Below are 7,454 nucleotides of genomic sequence, written 5' to 3'. Positions count from 1 at the left end.
TCATGAAAGACTTTACTCCGTCAAGAGAACAAGTCGAGAGCCATGCTCAAGCATATGGGTGACGAAGACCGCTGCATGAATTTTCGAGGAGATGTGACCAAAGATGCTCTGCCGTAGTGGAGACGCGTTTCCTCCAATATATATACGATTATCTCCGTCGATCCTCTCATAGGACGGCGGGCCCATAGAGTCGCCTCCAATCGATGACAATCGCCTGCTCATTGTTAACAGCTACACTCTGACATCTCCTCGCTGTCGATCCTCTCAATAGGACGGCGGTCGGCCCACATAAGTCGCTGCCAATCGCGACATCCTGTCATCGTTTACACACTACACCGTCTGACAATCTCCCGGTCGATCACTCTCAATAGGACGGCAGGCCACAAAGTCCGACTCCAATCGCGACAATCCTATACCGTTAACAATCACCTCTGATAATTTCTGCGTCGATCCTCTTCAAAAGGACGGGCGGTTGCCCACAAAGCGCTATCATGTTAACAATCACCTCTGACTGGTTTCTCTTATACTCCAAACTGGTGCATGAGTTTACAACTGCTCCTAACACTCCGACAAGTACACGAGTATAATACTACTTCTTCTGATCCTCCAAGCTGGTATAAGAGCGTTAAAACTATTTCCCTACGCTTCCACTTCTTGAGCAGCGTCCCAAGTATCGGACGCGAACCGCTCAACGCAGGCGAGCCTAACAGTTTAGGCGAACTACATCCTTACTGGAGTCAGGTCCCAGTTCGCGTGAAGCCGCTCAAAATCAGGCTGGGAGTCCTAACAGTTTTAGGCCGAGCTCCGTTCGATGAGCCAAGAGTTCCAGTTTCTGCGCGAACCGCTCAAATCAGCGCACCGAACCTAAACAGTTTAGGCGAGCTCCAACTTCTGTTCGGGACAGGTTCCCGATTATTATGGCCGAACCGCTTCAAACTAGTGCGAGACCTTAACAGTTTAGGCGAACCCATCTTCTGGAGTTAGGTGTCCCCAAGTTTCGCGTGAACCCGCTCAAATGCAGGCGAGCCTGAAACAGTTTAGGCGAGCTCGCCGCTTCTTGAGTCCAGGTTCGCCAGTTTTCGGCGAACGCGCTCAAATTCAGGCGAACCTAACAGTTTTAGCGAGCCCCACTTCTTTGGTTGCGCCAGGTTCCCGGTTATGGCGAACGCCCTCAAAACAGTGCCATCTACCGAGTATAGCCAGTTCAGCGTGGCCTCACATCAAAACTCCACTTGTCAAACGCTTCAGATAGTTTGGACGCAAGCCACAATCCCACCCGCCAATCCTCTCTTCAACAGAATGGCGCGTACCCCACTGTCAGTCTCAACAACTACACCTCTGACAAAACAACTTACCAATCCTCTTCAAAAGGATGGTAGGCTCCTCGAAGTCCGCTCCGATCGCGGCAATTCCTTATCATTGTTAACGATTTACCTCTGTATAGCCGACACCGTCATTCCCAGCAAATGATGTTGTCCAATCAATCGTCACACTCATTACGTCCCCTGAACGATTTGATTCTCTCCCAGTCAACCGTCTTTCTCATAAAAGGCGTTGTTGTTTGATAGTGGCTCTACTATGCGACTGTGCTTGCTATTTCTAGGTTCGTCTTTGCCCAAGAGAAGACAATCAAGGGTTCGTATTCATCTTCTGCCCTACAGATTTAAGCTTCCCCCTAGGGGACTCCAACGCGTATACGAGTTATAAACTGTTCTCCTTCACTCCAACTGGAGCGTGGTCTCTCCACCTGCAACGTAGTACGAACTGGTCCTAAAGCTGGGTTGCTCCCTTAATCCAAACGCCTCGTAAAAGGCTGCAAAGGATAGAGGAGAAATTTTAGCTATTAAGCCTAGAGAAACTCCTCAACAACTTACATGCTAAGGGGCAAGAGCGATGGCTAGTCAACTCAACGCAGCTTGGTAAAGACGAATCAAAGTCCGTTGATAAGCTGAGGGGTTGCCTCAAATCCTAGAAGGGCGATCATCAGGCTGCGAGCACAAGAAGCGTCACGCTTCACCGAGTCTTGTTGGAGGGGCTCCTCACTCCAATCTGAGGCGGTGATCACTTTACGGGTCTTCATATCCAAAGTCGTTCAGACCCTCATATAGCGGGCCACGATCTCAGTGTCTGAAAACTTTGTGAGGGGGTTTTGTTAGGCAATAAAAATTGGCCTTTAATCGCTTTATCAGAGAAAGTTCAGAACCAAAACTGCTAAAACCTCGCACCGAAATAGCAGAAAAAGGGGTGAAAAGCGCAGATATCTCGACCAAACCGTAAAGAATTTGCAGAAACGGAGGAAAGCGAACCAAAGCCTTCGGCTAGGTTCGGATGGCTTCCATCTCGTCTGCAGATTAGGCGATTTTTCATATATAATTCGTTTCCAATTATCCGACTTCGACGCGTTTGAAAATGTTAGCGGGCGCTATCTTCGATCGCATGCTTAATAGGAGCTCGCACTAACCGGCTTGAGGATCAGCCTGCAGACCAGGTCGTTGCAGTCGCCCAGTTCGGCCCTGCAGTGTGCAAATTCTGCCTGCAGAGCCCAAGTCTGCCTGCAAGTCTCAAATCCGGCAACTCGCAGACACAAGTTCTGCTGCAATCCCAGGCTCTGGCCTGGCAGTCCCAGCCAGCGAGGACAAACTCCCTTATTTTCTCGTGATGTGAGCGGTAGGGGCGGCCATCAATACTCCAGGCCGTCAAGGGCCGTTCCACAGTACGAATGAGGCGGACAGGCGCCGAAACAGCCTTGCCACTCTCATAAATTGCAGCTTACGCTACTTGTCGCAAGCAGAAGGGAGGGCCGCCGAGCACATCAGTGAGTTTGGCCATATCCACTCGAGTACCTGATAGCCGGCTGTCACGCATACGAGGAAGGGGCTTTCCATTCCTAATGCTGACGTGATTGTAAAACATAGGCTCCTCCGAATGACCGCTCCTGTTGCAGTCGTGAAACAGCAGGATATCTGCTGAACGACGTGTGGTTCACATACATCCCATAATTCAAGGAGCAGTCAAGCTGTCTCCCTCATGTGGTCAAATCCCATGAATCAAGGGATGACCCATGTTATCCCTTGCCTATTAAAACCCATCTTCAGCCAGCATGAAAAAGGGGATTTTGGCTGTTACATATTCTGCTGGCTAATCTCCCAAAGGTGGAACCTGAACCTTTGCCAAAGGCTCCCTCATTTGAGAACCGAAGCTCCGGCTCCAGCAGCAACTTCGATCGGATCGTCCAAGGGAAGCAGACTCGGCACGAGCACCGAGCGAGGCGTCCTATCGCCACCGAGGAACCCACGTTAAACAAAGAGGGCATTCCCTCTGCTTCTGTTGTAATCATTTGATTATTAGTTTGTAATAAGCTTTCTTATAAATACAAACGAAACTCTCTTTTCCGGGAAATCAAATATTCACCCTACAGTTCACCATCACTTTTCCTCAACTCATAATTTACCAACGCTGAGGTCACCTCTTTATAACTAACAATAGTTCTTCAATTGATTTAGTGAGAATGAATGTACCATAATCATCCTCCGGTAATGAACACAAAAATAGCATCGTCTTGTCTTCATCCTCAACTATGATGTCCACATTGGTCATATCTGAAAGTAGCTTCGTGAAGTTGTTTACATGCTCCCTAATGAAAACTCCCCTCTTCATCTTGAACTGGTAAAATCTCTTCTTCAAGTGAAGCCGATTCTCAATGCTCTTAGTAAGATACTTCTCATTGAGCGTTTCCCACAATCTCTTCGCCGATGTCTCGTTCATAACATTATAAATAAGACCCGGCGTCAAGCATGATTGAATAACTCCACAAGCCCTACTGTCCATCTTCTTCCAAACATTGTCATCCATGTCTTCGGGTTTCTCTTGTAACTCAAGAGTCTCCTCCAAATTCTGTGCATCCAATGCATCCATCACCTGACACCTTCACAATCCGAAATTGATCTTGCTGTCGAACTTCGAAACAACAATCTTTATGTTATTTATGCTCAGACTCTGTATCGCCTTCGAAAGAGATGATCCCGATGTGCTTGTTTCACCTATGTTGTAGATCTAACTTTTCAAATAAGAATCCTTCAACGAATCCTTCGAACAAGCCCCAAGTCAAAACCTGAGCTCTGATACCACTTGTTGTGCGCAGCGAAAATTTCGGCAGCACCTCTAGTGCGCAAGGTGCACAACAAGAGATTAGATCACAACGAAATTCCTGTTTTACATAGGAAACAAGAACCAAAAATAAAATATCTCAACAAAGTGGGATATCAGCTCTTCCTCTCATCAGTTCTAGGACTGATTTGAGGGAACCTACAAGCTATTACAAATCACAAGTCAGCAAGATAACGAATTTTATATGGTTTGGCAAATTGCCTACGTCCACGGGGCAAGGAGGGGGGAGATCTACTATTAGAGGGAGAGAATACTACTAGGGTTTACAACCTCTCAAAACTCTCATAATTTTTCTCTCAAAAGGGATGCACAAAATCCTTCTCAAACTCGGCGGCTCACCACTGTGTTTTTCCCTCACTGCTCGCGCAACTATCTGCCGCTTGCCGCTTCAAAATCTTAATCAGCTGCCGCTTTTTCCCCTCTGCCTGTGTGCTGCCAAAAGAGAAAAGAATCAGCCGAATTTTTTTTTCTTTGCACGTCGTCCTTGCACCTTAAGCCCTAGTACTTCAGGAGAGGAATATATAGCTTCCTATAGTACTTCGGGTGGGCCATCATCTTTGGGTGGGCCATCATCATGCGGAAAGAAAACGTGTCTGCTCTTCACTTCATTCACGTTGTGGCCCACATGGCCCTTACATTCACATATATCTTACTTTGTTGAAATATTTCACTTTCTGTTCTCGTTTTCAAAGTGAAACGGGAATATAAAGGTTGAGCTTTTGTGAAAATAAAAAGACAGGACTTTCTCTCAGGTTATATCGCTTTCGCAACGTGAGGACTTGACTCTGCACCCAACACTATGAAAATAACTACTTTCGGCTGAACTGATAAGTCTTATGAAAGAAAAAAAATAGGTCACGGATCAGCCTAATATTAGTTGGCCATCAAATTTATAGAGTCAGAAATTGAGGCGACATTTTACTGTTATACTTTTGGCAAGCTGTTATGCACTACATCATTATACTTTAGATCTGACAGTAGAATTTTGTTTGCACCAAATTATTCCCAACCAAGAAAGCTACATATTTTTATCAGATATTGTTAAACAGTGTCCTGAGAAAATCATTATCTCATATGATCAAAGTATTGGGGCGATGTAATCTTTGTAGGCTGCAAAAATGTTGTATAAAATAATTCTTCTTCTCGGAATCGATATTTGCACGGAAAATACTTAAGTTTGTGGTACAATTAGCCCTCATACTCTTTGATCTTATCAATATTGTATCAATATTTATCCATCTCTTTACAATATAGGGGAGGAAATCACAATAATGTTTTAGAGACAAGTTCTTCATTTCTTTTTGGATAAATTACACGAAACAATCAAGAACTTTCAACAGTTTGTAGTCAACCCCAAGCGACTTTCAAAATCATACTAAGCCTACAATAACTTCTTCTGCAGAAGACCTTCAACACTTTTTGGATAAATTACATTAAACCCACAATAACTTTCAATCTATTTATGTTGTTTTTTTGTTCGAATTTTTAGGGGTCATCTGCAAAATGTAAAAACCTATTGGAGATTTCCTGAAAAAAAACACTGAAAGTTCTTAGGGTTAATTTAACTTTTTTTTCCAGGAGCAAGTTCTTCAGGCTGCATTTCACTTCTCACCACTTCTCAAGGTCGTGTTTGCACAAAGGACAGCAAGATATGATTCTTAACCATTGGTCAACGCAGGCAAGATGAAATAAATGTGAACATGGCAATTGCCTCACCTCCTCTCTATCTTTATATTTTGCAAGACATATGCAACATTCCTGCAATTTTATAAATAAAATAAATCCATTACTCAAACTAATTTATTAGTTGTAAAATTGGCCAATTTAATTTGCAAAAAGATCCGATCAATTTAGTGGTAAATTGCTCTTCGCAATCAAATGGCATGTCTTTGAAACAAAAACAAATGGTTATATTAATTGTCAGTCGTAAATTACCGCGGTTACAATAATAACTTCATGAGTATGAAAACTTACTGAATTCTCATTTGCAAGCATCACTCCCTTGGCATCCGCATCTCTAAAAGTCCAATGAGGCAAACTCAATATTTGATCCTCTGTAGCCCCTTTATCACTCGATGCCAAGTTCATGTTGTAACCAAGTGCACGGTTAATCATCGGCACACAACAACATAGCAATATGAACAATAGAAAAGGGAACAAGTATCCAATTGCATTCCAAGCTAGGAGAATTAAGCATAGAGCATGAAGTTTTGGAGCACGGTTGAAATTTCCATATCATGAATCAAATACCCACACATTGCCCATCACGAACCATATCGCGAAGAAAAGCTCGAGGAATGTCCTTGATTTGTTCATCAGATATGAACTCCTAACAAAAGTAAGCATCAAATACGTAAGTATACAATAAGTGTGAAGTTCATGGGATACTTGTATAGGTTAAGTTTTTGAGCGAAATGGTTATTAGATTTGAATAAGAAGAGGACTGTGTGTCCCTCCATTTTTTCAATTGATGTGTCACTAACGATTGAGTCATTAGATATGATCTAAATATTTTGAGTAATGTCGGGGCATCTCATGTTTATAGGCTTATCGCGTATAGAAATACTATAGTTGATTATGTTAGAAAATTTTCAAATCAAGTTAGCTTATAAGCATGCAAATATATCCAAAATAAAATAAACTGAAAATCTAGCCTGATCGGGAGCAGTCGTGCAAGCACTGCCCTAGAATGTTGAGGACCCACCTATTGTCCTGACGCGGATGATCCCCTCTCCCCTAACAGTAAAACCCCCCGGAATTGGTCGGTCTCTATACTCGGGCGAGAGTATAGAGTTTCTGCTCAGACGAAGACAGTTACCCAAATATAAAGTAAAGCCGAGAATTTTTAGAGAGGAAGAAGACAGAGAGCTTTGGTTTTTTTAGAAGAGAGAAGAGTTTCCGTTGCTATGATTTTAGGTGCTGGTTAGGGCTCTATTTATAGGTTGAGAAACCAGAGCCGTTGCTGGATCCAAGCAATAAATTCTGTAACGTGTAAAAATAAAGCTCCAAAATCACACACCCGTTAGGCATGTTTTCCACTTGAAAACGTGTAAAAATAAAGTTTAAAAAAACAAAAAAAAAACGCGTGCGGTGCGGCGTGGCGCGTGTGCGCGTGTGTTATGCAAAGCCCAAACAATAAAAAGCCCAAAACACCCCCTTCTTAGGGACCCTCAAAGCCCATAAAGTGGACAAGCAATTTAAACCATCAACTATTCACCAACTTAGTCCATGTGGGACTATTCATTGAAGGTAAAATTGCCTTTTCTCCTCTACAAGGCCAACAAAAT

At 43.5% G+C, this 7,454-nt stretch overlaps 1 pseudogene; it reads right to left on the bottom strand.

Moving 5' to 3' along the window:
- LOC109840842 overlaps nucleotides 5,417-7,454 on the bottom strand; it is an 18,228-nt pseudogene continuing 16,190 nt past the window's right edge.

The sequence above is a fragment of the Asparagus officinalis genome, chromosome 5, assembly GCF_001876935.1.
Source record: "Asparagus officinalis chromosome 5, Aspof.V1, whole genome shotgun sequence".
Taxonomy (NCBI): Eukaryota; Viridiplantae; Streptophyta; class Magnoliopsida; order Asparagales; family Asparagaceae; genus Asparagus; species Asparagus officinalis.
The sequence above is the reverse complement of the archived record's forward strand: the minus strand, read 5'-3'. Positions and strand labels throughout refer to the sequence as shown.